Source organism: Malaya genurostris, chromosome 2, assembly GCF_030247185.1.
Source record: "Malaya genurostris strain Urasoe2022 chromosome 2, Malgen_1.1, whole genome shotgun sequence".
NCBI classification, from domain to species: Eukaryota; Metazoa; Arthropoda; class Insecta; order Diptera; family Culicidae; genus Malaya; species Malaya genurostris.
In genome coordinates this window covers 277,671,113-277,684,579 of record NC_080571.1, presented here as the reverse complement: position 1 = coordinate 277,684,579, position 13,467 = coordinate 277,671,113, and the positions used below count along the sequence as shown (strand labels likewise).

The window sequence follows — 13,467 nt, the reverse complement described above, 5'->3', positions numbered from 1 at the left end:
TTTGAAAAATTTTGCCTCGAATCAATCACATCAATATTCTTACTGACTCATTCATTGATTTTCAGCACTTTAACGAAAACGGAGACGTAATTTATAAATTACAATAACATGTGTTTTACATTCTCAAAATTATTCTATTTGAAATATTTCGTAAGCACCTGTACTATAATTTATAGCATATATTAAATTACACCATAAATATTACTGCATAAATGGCAACACTGGCGATTCTGACAGTTATACGAAAGCTTGTTTACTTCTAAGTTATCAAAATGGATAGTGTTGTGAACGTCGTACGGAAAAATTCGTTCGGAAGTGCAAGGTAATTTAATTGAACTCTTTCCTAATATTATCAAACCGTTATACGTATTTTATTAAATATATTTTTCACTGATAAATTCTTTATTTCAGGACTCTAATCTACTGAGGACTAAAGCAAATTAGGAATCCAGCGGATGACGGTTGCCATCTTTGTCGTATGCTGACAGTTGAGCATACAATGTTTTATTTTGGTGCTGCGGGTGCTGCAGCTTTCACGGAGAGTACTCTGTGTTCTAAAATATTAACAATTACTAATCATTTTTGTTTTTTTGTTTCAGGTGATCATATATGTATTTATTTTTAATTTCGTTTATTTGTAATTTTTTTTAGGTGAGCTATTGGAAAAGACAGCTGCAAGATTTTACGTAGAATAGCCCGGATCTACGTTTTTATTTATATATATATATATACATATATAGGACTAACTATTATTAACCTAGATTAAGTAGCTATAGTTTGTAACGGTAGGAACTAAAATCTCGCTTGTAAACTAACTCGTTAGGAGGCTTAACCAGGAGTAGGTAGTAAATTTGCAGCGATATTTAAGTTATTACTCGTTTCTCTTGTCTAGTTTCTTAGGTTGATCTGTTCCGCATTCTTTTCCTTGAATTCGTTTTTTTAACCTGTTTTTAATTTTAAAATTTGTCACTCCGAAGAAGGTTCATAGCTTTTAATCCTCCTCGACTAGAATTTCTTTAAAAATGAGGCGTGGAAAATGCCGATTGGCTTTCCCGATAAATCCTCCAGTTCATAACTGTCACCTAGAACAGTTTTTACTTTGGCCTCTGTAAATTTTGGTGCCAGTTTGGCGCAAAAGTCTTTCCCTTTATCAGACAGAAAGGTGCTTTTCTTGAGTACTTTTTCCCCAAGCTGATATTTCGGTGCTTTCGCGTTAGATCTCAGGTTGTAGTACTTCGCCTGTTTCTCATATGCTTCCTTTAAATTTTTCTTTACTTGGTCGTAGAGATTTTCTTTATCTTCTTCTGAAAGGCCATGCTCTTGTTTTGAATTATTCATGCTTTCTATTGTTTTATATTCTCGTCCATTTGATATCATATTTCGTCCGAATGTAAGAAAATAGGGAGTATATTTGGTAGAATCATGGATAGAATTCCTTATTGCACATGCAATGTTTTGGATATTGTCTGCCCATGTTTTATGATTATTTTTTATGGTTGCCCTAATTGCGGTGGTAATAACTCTATTTACCCTTTCAGAGTTATTCACTTGTGGGTGATAAGATGGGGTTAGCCAATGCGTTATTCCATAGGTTGATAGGAGGTCTCCAAATATTTTAGATGTAAATTGGCTACCATTATCCGTTAGCACTATTTCTGGTGCTCCAAATAATAAAAATATGGATTGTTCCAAAAATTGGACCAATGAACTAGCAGTTGCTTGCCTAAACGGTTGTGCTAGGATGAACTTCGTGAATACATCCGTCACTACAAGTAGGCATGTACTTCTTGCCTTTCCAGATGCTGGAAAAGGGCCTAAATAATCAAGGGTTATAAATTGCCAGGAATGGTCGCAATGCTTCTTTTGAGAGCCCATAGGTGGAGTTGCATTGATGTTATTATTTTTTGATATTTTGCATGGTAAACAAGATTGGCAAAAAAATTTCGTATCTTGGGCCATTTTTGGCCAATAAACTTTCTGTTTCAATTTCGCAATTGTTTTTTCATATCCTAGGTGGGCTGGTTCATGATCAGCTTTAATTAATTGTACTCTTTCGTTTAACGGTGGATAGTACTTCCAGCAAAATCGTTTATCTTGAATTTTCGCCATATCCGGAACATGTTTATAGATCTTTCCTCCGATGACCTTAAAGTCTTTATATTTATCTGCAAATTTTGTTATTTTATTGCATAGATCAGTATAGTCTTCGTCAACTATTTGAATAGTTTCTATTCGAGATGAACAGTCTGCAAGAATATTATCTTTCCCTCTCCTATACTGTATGACAAAATCATAGGATTGGAGTTTCAACGCCCAACGGAGTAAACGAGAATTTCCGTTGGCTGCTGTAATTGAAAATAACCACGTTATGCTTTTGGCATCCGTGATTACCGTGAAGGTGGTCCCTTCTATATAGTGCCTGAAATTTTCGATCGCGAGAAGAACTGCAAGGCATTCTTTCTCGGTTGCTGCATATTTGCGCTGAGTACTTGATAATTTCTTGCTGAAATACCCGATAATTCTTTTTCCTTCTGGAAATTCTTGTAACAGTGCTGCCCCTACTGCAAGCTGGGATGCATCGGTTTCGATTATAAAAGGTTGATCGTAACGTGGGTTTGCCAGCACCGGTGAAGATGTTAGCACAGATTTTAGTTCGCTGAGGGCATTATCGGCCTCTTCAGTCCACTTGAATTTTTTTGTTTTTTTCAAAAGATCTGTTATTGGAGCTGTAACGTGGCTATAATTTTTTATAAATTTTTGGTAGAAACCCATTAAACCCATCAGTCGTCTCACATCACGAATCGTTTTTGGACGAGAGTAGTTTAGTATTGGTTCCAATTTACTGCTATCTATGGCAAGCCCATTTTCAGTTAACAAGTAACCTAAATACCGAATTTTTTTCCTACAAAAGCGACTTTTTTCAACCGAAATTGTTAAACAAGCCTTTTGCAACCGCTTAGCAACTTCTTGAAGCAGACGAAAATGCTCCTCTAGCGTTTCCGTGGCCACCACTATGTCATCTAGGTAGATGAACACATAGGGTTCCAAATCGAATCCTATTGCTTTATTCATTAATCTGTTCATAGTAAACGGAGCATTTTTGAGTCCAAATGGGACTACTTTGAATCGAAATAGTCCTTTAGGAGTTCGAAACGCTGTGAGATTTCTTGAACTTTCCTTCAATGGTATTTGAAAATACGCATCCTTTAGGTCAATTATGCTAAAGTATTTAGCTTTTTGCAGCCTATGAAAAATTTCATTCATGTTTCGCATGGGATAAGCGTCTTTTTTCGTAATGGAATTTATTCTTCGAGAGTCTAAACAAACTCTAATTTTCCCACTTGGTTTCTTTACTGGAACCAAAGGGCTAGCGAACTCACTCGTGCATTCTTCGATGACATCGAGTTGTTCATAACGCTTTAATTCCTCTTCAATTTTCTCCCATATACGCGGTGAATATCGGTACATCGGCAAATCTCTCATTTTTCCTCCGTCACTAACTTCAATTTCGTGTTCAATTAAAGTCGTTCTTCCTAATTTTGATTCACTAGTCAGTGGAAATAACTTGATCGTGTCTTTAAGTTGCCTTTTTTGTACCTCAGTAAGTTCGTGTTCTGTTTCAATAGTCTCGATTATTTCTTCTGGATTGCTGGGAAGTTCTAAAGACGGTACGTCGAGTGAATCATCCTCTTCTGGCTGAGATGGATGCCAAAGTTTCTGTTCCTGTTCCGTGAGGTCCAGTGAACTTATTTCAAAATGTATCTCTTTTTCTACAAATCCTTGTTCTATCCAATGTTCTGTCGAAAGATGGCTTATCAATGGCTGTCTTGCACAGTCTATACTTCCCAGATCTATTTGTACGTTATTTTCGGTCATAACTGGACGTATTTGAAATGCGTTCCAGAAATCCATTCCCAAAATAAGAGGTTTTGAAAGTTTTGGTACAATTATAGTTGGGATAATTTTGGTTATTCCCGCGAATAAATATGGAATATTGGCGTAGCCAACACATGTGTGTTCCGTGTTATCGGCTGTATTGATTGTCACATTAGCTTTAAATAATTTAAACCCGTGAATTTCCAACAGTTTCGTTGAATTCAGTACGCTTATACTGGCCCCTGAGTCTAACAAGGCGATTATCTCTGTTCCTAGAACTGAGACGCGAATTTTTGGACATAAATTTGGGTTGACTCTAATCATCAACGTTTCTTGTGTAATATTAGTTTGTGATGGAGTCGTTTCGTTTGGAACCGTAATCGGTTGCGAGATGCTATGGTTCCCTTTTAAACACCCCGCTTTCAGTTTAACGGTTGCTGTTGTTTAGGTGCTGGATGGTTGCGCTCGCACGTTCTTGTAGTTCTCCCAAGGTTTCCGCACGCATAGCAAAAAACTTTTTTGGGCTCTGAACATGCACGCCAAATATGTCCAGGTTTTTGGCAATTCCAACATTTGGATACTACGGTTTCAGAGATTTTTGTAATCTGTGATGTACTTGGTTTATATGTTTCCCTATTTTCTCTAGGCTTTCGCTGTATAACATTTACAGAAATTTCCTCTGATGATGAATACTCATCATCGGAGCAGGTTTCAACACTTAAAGCGTGAACCTCATTTCTAGCGTTGTAGCTTGATCGGTATAAGTTAGGATCATTTGCATCTATTCTATGATTGAGATCCAATAAATGATCTAAATCATATACGTTGATTGTAGCTAGTTTCGAGCGATAGTGAGGGCGCATATTTTCCCACACTATTTCAAAAATTGTTCGTGAAGAGTGTGGTTTCTTTAAGCATTGGTTGAGTTTTTCAATCTCAGTCACAAATGCAACAAACGTTTCTCCTTTCTTCTGTTTCAATTCTCTCAATTGACTACGAATTCCACGGTCGCGGTTAGGGTTACCGAATCTAAACCGAATTTCACTTTCGAATCTCCGCCAAGACGTACAGACGTGTTCTCGCGTGAACCACCAATCGCTTGCTTCCCCCTTTAATTTATAGTGGATTTTATCCAAAAGTTCGTGCTCGTCGACCCTCTCGTGCTTGGCCAATTTTTTGACGCGATTCAAAAAATCTTCTATTTGCATAGACCGATTATCGCCCGAGAAATATGTGTCCCAATTTTCGACTTTCGAACGCCCGTTTCTATTCCGTTCGCGGCGAGTTCTTCCGTACTCTTCCGATGACGACGACCTGTGCCTGCTACGGTAGTATCTTCGCCCTTCATCTCGCGATCTGTCTCTGCTGGACCTGAATGGTTTTCTTCCATTTCGACCATGTCTTCGATTTGTACTTCGATCACTACTTTCACCCGACGAAGATACCGTATACCGATAACGGTAATTACTACGCTCTCTACTTTGCTTTCTTCGACGGTTTTTTCCCATTTCTTTATAACTAGAAGTAGTTTCTTCCCCCTCGCTTTGGTACTTTGACCCACGTGTGTGTTCTCTTCTACCTCTGGAACGTTCTACCGATGATGTGTCAGATCGTTTTCTACTTCGTCTTTGCCAACTATCAAGTCGTTGATTACGACTGGATGAACGAAGGAGTTCTCGAGATTGTTTTGAATCTTTAGACTCGGTTTTATTCCCTATACTAAGTTTTGAAAACGGTACCTCGGGTATTTCCGACGATTTTATGTTTTCCTTTGGAATCGCACCCGTGCTGCGTTTATCATACTTGTTTGACTTACTGACCTTCCGATCAGTATCCGTTACGATTTCGCGTTTGTTGGACGTTTCTCGCGGTTCAGGATCTGTTTCTTCGGCAGAACAGTCCGGATCGTATGTTACCCTTTGGTTAAACGCGCGTAAAATACCCTCTACCTTCATGCAATATTTTGTTTTTAATTGAATTTGTTCTTCGGTGTTTGCTTCTGATGATGCTATTCGTATGAGGACGTGACGAAGTCGAGAAATATCTGCGTAGTCAAATTGCTTTTTTAATCTGGCTAACGTTTGTTCAATCTTTCCCTCCATCTCTTTTATCTCCTCTTCTATCGCTAAATGCGAAACAAATTTACGAGGTTCTCTTCGTTCCTCTTTATAAACTCTACGTAACTCTCTTTTCTTATCATCTTTTTTTGCCCTTTCGTCAACAAATAGCTGACGTAACGCGATTTCAAAATCTAATTCCTCATCATCCAAATGATCAGGATTCGGTAATATATACCATCTACCCATTTTATATCTCTAAATATTTAATATATTCTAAAAAAAAAGAATTTAAAAAAAATATATGTGTGTTGAAAATCCAATGCACTTATTCTAGCACTTAATAATATGAACGGTAATCGGTAAAAAAAATTCAAAAAAAAATCAATTCAATATTGATTCAAAAAATCAATTCAATATTAATGTATACTAGAACAAAATAAAATGGTGTAACTTCAAAGACCAAATCAAATTTATGCCTGTTTTATGAACAAAGTTTCTTTTTTTATTTAAACCTTGACCCAAAACGCAATATAGATTTTTTTTACGTTGGGCGCCAATGTAACCGTTACCTCTATTCCAAAATGCAGTATAAAACTTGGTGATTTTTGCGCCACTCTCGCGGATACCGAGAGATCACCAGTCGCGTTTAGTTGCCCGACTATGTTGTTTTAGCATGAGATTCCTCAGGGGAATTAGCTCGAACGGTTACTAAGTTACGTTTAACAAAACTAGAAAAACTTCTAAATTCAACTTCGCCAAAATACCACCTTGTCACAATAACCAATCGTTCACACTTTTCCGGTACCTGCAACAAATAATCGACTCGAGAACAAAATACCAAAGTGGAGAAAAACCAACGGAAGTAAGAGTGAGTTCTTACAAAAGGATTCTGCTCAAAGGCAACGGAAACTAGAAAACGTAAATTTTAAACTTATATTTTTCATTCCACTCGGTATATTATAAACGGACGTTCAGGTAGGACAATTGTTTTATACGACGGCAAGAAAACGTTTACATGGCCATGAAACTTGGTGACATACCTGCGCAGGTTTTTAGCAGCAACGATGGTGACGGAAACAGCTCCAAAGCCGACTCTAGGGGTCGGCGATGCCGGCTGGCGGGTAAAGATGGCGTGACCAGTGATGGCGACTCATGTGCGTATGGCCGAACTAAAGGTGCGGAGTGTGGTTCGGCTGGACGGAAGACTTCCGATTTTTCTCGACAAGAGCTTCTGCAACGCTAGGAAGCCGTGCAGACCCGGGATTATCCGCAGTAGTGGCCAACGTACCCTAGAAGGACCTCACGTACTAAGATTCCGCATCGATCCTTGCCACGATGAAATGAAACCTCTACTTTGGATTTAGCAAATCGGTACGCAATTGACCACGTATCTCGATCGCCAGCTCTTGGGAACGGCCACAGAATGTAACGAAACGGCCTGAACACGCGCGATATTTGGTTATCGCCGTGAGAACTTTGCAAACGTAAACCCACTAAACTCCGTTTGACTGCCTTGGCGGCGGGCCTTGAACGACACTCGAGCTCTAATCACTACACGCATACAACATTCCTTCCGAACGGCGTCACTCCGACGAACGATTTCAGCCCGTACAAAAACGCCCGTTGGACGAGCGCTGCTGTCCAACATGAACGTAATTAATTTAGGATTCGCGAAATAAATATATTTTTATCATTTACCTTTTTTACTTATAAGTTCTATGCACACTTGAACAGAATTCACTTGTTTTTCAATTACGGTATTATAAACCGGAAATTTAAAAAATCTAACAGAAAAAAAAAAAAAATTACTAAACTAAAACTTACACACTCTTTTTTTCAAATTTAATATTACCTCTAACTACAATTAGCTAAAACTCAAGCAAATATAATTTCAGAAAAACCACTATACACTTTTGGTGAACTTCTGTTCTCCAGCCGATACGTCTGCGAAATGGACGAGTGTGAATTTCTTTTCATCCAAGAAACCTCGGATCTTTTGTGACGATTTAGCGGGTTATTTGTAACATGGCAGCGCCCATGCTAAGGCGGCAAATTTATTTGGTATGGCGAAAATATTTGCCCTACTTTAGTCAACCCCTCGAATTTCATACTACCGACATCTGGAAGCGATTAGACTCACTAGCAACATAATTACATAAACTTTTTTCATGTAGATATTCCATTTTTATAGCAACGTGGTAATTTATAGCTGCTGTAGCTAGGACACATTCGTTGTAAAACATTTTATAATACGAATGAGTTAAACTAATCAATTTTCGATTACTAATTTTTCTAAATTCCATTTTTATAGCAATATGATAATTTATAGCTGCTGTAGCTATGACACATTTGTTATGAAACATTTCATAATACGAATGAGTAAAATTAATCAATTTTCGATTACCGAATTTTGCTAAATTCCATTTTTACCGCAAAATTGTAAAATATGTTACAAGATTCTTCTGCCAACTCGAGATGATAGAAAGCGTTGCTTAAGTCGAGTTTTGAAAAATATTTTGCACCGTCTAATTTTATTCTCATTTCATCGAGCAATGGGAGTCTGTAGTATTCACGATTGATTGCACGATTTGGAGCACGCATATTAACTACAAGTCTGAAATCATTACTGCCCTTAGCCACAGCAGACATGCCACTGATCCAATTTGGAGCGCATATAACCTTTTCTATTATACCTCGCGATTCCATTTCATGTAATCTTTGCCTGGCAGCATTTCTGTAAATATTGAGTGGTTTAAAAAAAAACTAGTATTTGTTCAATTTTACTATTTTTTTTCTTATTGTTTCGATAAAACAAATATCAACGGAGGCTTACCGATATGCAGCTGGTATATTGTAATAGGCACTTTTTGTTGGTGGAACATTTTTGTCAATGCTGAATTTCACCTTCACTCCTGGCATTTTTGGAAAAATGTTATCATCCTCACATTGATTAATATTACTATTAATTTGTAATAAGCCTAAATCGCTTGCTGTAGATCGACCAAGAAGAGATCTGCTTCCTTTTGGAATGACATGGAAGACTGCGGTGGTTTTAGATTCTGAGCTTGAGGTTACCTCAATGTTTGCTTTAAAAATGCATTCAATGATCATTGGTTCTCTTACTTCATAGGCATGCAGTCTATTTGGGGGACTACCAGTAATCAATTGAAGAGTCGCCTGACCTGTTTTTGTTTCTCGATTTAAACATTCACAGTCATTTCCCCCAATGACGTTCACGTCTGCACCAGAGTCTATCATAAATCTTATTGGAGTGGAAGATCCTACCGAACAGTCGACTAATACATCTTTAAGAGTGTGTTGACTTCCTAGTGAAAATAAATATCGTAGATAAGTAAAGTTTGCTTACCATTCTTGTATTTATTAATCATATCATTAGTTTTTTTTTTCATTATTATTACTATATGTATATAATTTTTTTTTTTTTTTAGAAATAATCGTTTTGTACCTGACTATAGTCTTCATGCTTATCTACATCTGAAACTACTGGCTTCTGTGTTGTCTCGTCGTTTTATTCACGCTGCATGAAACTTACATGCTTTTGTCGACAAGCTGCCACGAAATGTTCACGTTTACCACATTTGTTGCAGGTGCGGTTTAATGCTGGACATTGTCCGTTGCGATGATTATACAAGAAACAACGCGTACATCGCAATCGGCTCGCTTGAGATCGCTGGTTCAGTTCACGACTTCGTGTTTGCTTGAATGGTGGTTCATGAACCATGTTACTCATATGTGGACGCTTACGAAAACCTCCATTGAACGTCACAGATTTGTTTTTCCTAAGTTCGAACACATTAGAACCTTCCTCCTGGCGAGTCTCGATTTCGAATGCTTCGTCTCTCGTAGCAGATTGAACGATAAAGTTAGTTTCATAACAGTAAGTACGGGCCTGTTTCACGATCTCTCGATTTCTTAACCCGCTCAGCAGCTGGGCTCGTACGAATCGGTCTTCGTCATCGATACTGTAATTACACGCTCGCACTTTACACATTAACCGTGCATGGAAAGTGACAGCAGTTTTCCCATTTTCTTGTTTCATTTTCGAAAAGGCTTCGTGCTCGGCAGCGGTATCGGTCATTGAGCGAAAATAATTTCTTATGTTCAACACGAAGACTTTGTAGCAATCTGGATTTGACAAACTTGGGCGTAACTTGGCTGCTTTGATAATTTCCTGCAGTTCGTTACCCATCGATAAGAAGAGTAGTTGTGTTCTCTTTGCAGTATCACACACGTTACTAAGAGATGTTGCTATCTCAAAGTTTTCAATGTAACGATTCCATTCCTCCCACATTCGGTTTGCGGGGATTCCGCTCGGGAACGGCTTAATGTGATCCCAACGAATACTGGGGGATGCACTGCCAAAATTGGCTGGAGACGAACTTATATCGCTCGATAGGTTCCAACTGCTATCGGTACAGTCATTTGAAATTGGTTTAGGTTGAAGACGGCTCAAGACTTCGTTAAAGCCCGCGATCATTTTTTCCATACGCTCAATTCTTTCGGTATTACTTATATTTTCTGGTGTTTCATGAATGCGATGCGGAATCACTTCTGTGTTTTCGTGTATATTTTCTGACTCATTGTTCACATCGTTGACGATGTTGGTTTCACAATCGGAAGTCGAAGTCGATGACGTGCTAGAAGTACATGACGAACTTGAAGGGCACGACGTTACAGAATGCGACAACTCCTTGTCGACCTGGTTAACTGATTCGTCCGATACGGATTCATCATCTAAACTGTCTGAGCTGCCGGTCAATCGGACATATTTCCCGTTATTCGCCATATTATTGCTTCAACGTACGTACTTTGTTGTCTGGAATTATAAACACAAATATGTGCATCAGGAATACTGCGAGCTACTATAGCAATATCGAATATTGAAATCAGTTGCGTCTCTCGTGCGCAATGTTTCTGGTCGGCTAATTTCAATTTGATGCGCAACCATTTTCGTCCGCTCTTTTTTTTTATTATTATTTGCGCGACCTTTCTGGTCCGCGTGTAATGCGCGACCATCCTGGTCCGCTTAGAATGCGCGACCATCCTGGTCCGCTTAGAATGCGCGACCTACCTGGTCCGCTAATAATGCGCGACCTTGCTGGTCCGCTCAGATTGCGCGACCTTCCTGGTTCGCTAATGATGCGCGACCTACCTGGTCCGCTAATAATGCGCGACCTTCCTGGTCCGCTTATTATGCGCGACCACAGTGATCCGCTTTTTCAATTCATTTTAAACGTTACGTAATTTCGGCGGCCATTTTTTTTCATTTGAAAAATGAAATAAAACGAGGCGCCTAATTACTGCAACGTTTGCTACACACTTTTTCTCTGGGATTCCTTTTCTGGTGAAAATTACAATTACAATACACTTGCTAAGCTAAGGGTTCTGAACATTGTTGCAACGAAATTGCAACACCCGGCAAAGGATCGCCATTGTGAATATCTTGATATCCACCGAAAAGGAATCCCCAAGAGATATGTCGAAACACTTCTTACCTGTGTTAACGCTCGTATCGAAATGGTGGTAACAGTTGAGTGCTTGGAATAATCAAGCGCAGCTGTACCCACCGTAGTAGTCATGGCTTGCTATGCACCGATTATTATGAAATCGTTTATACCCACACAGTATTCCTGTCTTCTAGCGTGTTCAAACTAATTCAGCTGCATAATCTGGAAGATGGAGTACACTCACGTTGGTTGTTACTCTATTTGATAATGCTAAAAAAAGACCGCATAAAAAAAGACCTTAGTGTACTTTCCCAAGTACTGTGGGAGAAAGCTCTGTAATTTCTGTATTTACTTTGTCCACTTCCTGCTTTGTTAGTTCCGTGTTTTCCTTTTGAAAGATTATTATTTTGGGCAGCAAAGGGAAACAGATGAAGGATAATTGTTGTTCCAGATTATCCAGCCTTCTTGCTCAATAATCAATCGTAAGGGAACCAAACAGATAGAAAATAATGTACAGTAAGGAAGCGCAAGCGAGTCGAAATAAATCTATTCGCAAGTATAGGCAGTTCCATCCGCAGAAATTCAATCGTTTAGTGAATCTAGAGGATGTATTCAAACGATTTCTTTCAACGTCTGATCCTGTAATAGCATTATCGAATAGAGTAACAACCAACGTGAGTGTACTCCATCTTCCAGATTATGCAGCTGAATTAGTTTGAACACGCTAGAAGACAGGAATACCTTATTTTAATATGTATAGCTAATAAATGTCTTACATGAAAGAGCATTTTTAAATGAAAAAACGTGCTTAATCCACCTAGCAGTGAGATGATACCTTTTTTTTATCAATCCGCATGTGTTTTTTGCATAAATATTTTTTGGTGTTTCAGTTCTCATGTCATTATTTTAATGACCGTCGAATTAAGCGGCAATTTGAGATTTTATTTACTCATTACTCTGTAATATCGAAACTGCAAATCGGATCGAATTTGAATCTAAAAGTGTAACAATCGATTGAACATTCCATGATATGTCGGAATAAGTTCCACTTAGTGTTTACGGTAATTTAAGGTACTTCCATGGCCGGTATTAAGGAACCAGCATAACCCAAACCGATTCGTATATATGACGAATAAATATGACGAATAAATTGCAATAGTTTTGAGTAGAACTTTTAAGCTTTTCGGGATTGTCATTTTCTATACCGGTTTGAATTTTAAAAATTCATCATCCTGTAATTCCAGAATCGGAAGTCAGAATTGAATAATATTAATTAATTTTGTCTTTGTAGATCTGGATTTTCTTTTACAAAACGAGTGAGCTTTGAGAAACGATTCGATACTGGAACCGGAATTCGAAAATCGGTGTAGCCAAATTCAGATAAATTCACCTGAGTAGCTGTTTAGTTTGCATTTGTTTCAAAATGGTTGAAAATCAATGAATGAATCTTTGAGAAATCGTAGTGCGAATTAAATCCGAATCGAAAACTGAATACCACTAAAACTGAAATAAGTTTATTTGGTTATCGACTATCCAAATCCACAATTTTAATTTCGTTCCACATATCATCCTGTAGTTCCGGAACCAGAAATCGGATCCAAACATAATTCAGGAACATTGTTTAGGAGCATACGACTTTTCATATGAATCTGAGTTTGTAGAAAACGGTTTAGCCATCTCCGAGAAAATTGAGTGAAATTATTTGTCACACACGCATTTGCTGATCTCGACGAACTGATTCGAATGGTACATGGTTGTTATGTTATTCCAGCATTTATTGCTGTAAGTAGCTTAAATCAATATAATTATGGAATTGCTTTCAACTCGAAAATTCTGCCATCATCTGGTTTTCATATATTCGAACGATTATGTTGCCAAAAACGAACCGTGCTAAAATCGGTCCGAGGCAAAATGTCATGGAAAAGGATACTGTACACAGTCTTTTTGGTACTTAGAAACAATTGTATGTAACAGTATAAAAAATCGTGTTTTACGTTGCTCCCAAGCATTGCTTTGTCATACAGCGCTCAAAATTCCTACTACTGAAATAGGGGGAAAAGTCG

The 13,467-nt window shown here is 38.1% G+C and overlaps 1 long non-coding RNA gene across 1 annotated transcript; it reads left to right on the top strand.

The window, feature by feature from the left end:
- The first annotated feature begins 269 nt into the window (after nucleotides 1–269).
- On the top strand, nucleotides 270–867 carry LOC131430222 (uncharacterized). Its single transcript, XR_009229501.1, has 2 exons — nucleotides 270–322; nucleotides 412–867. It is a non-coding gene; the product is annotated as an uncharacterized LOC131430222 (long non-coding RNA).
- Nucleotides 868–13,467: the final 12,600 nt, after the last annotated feature.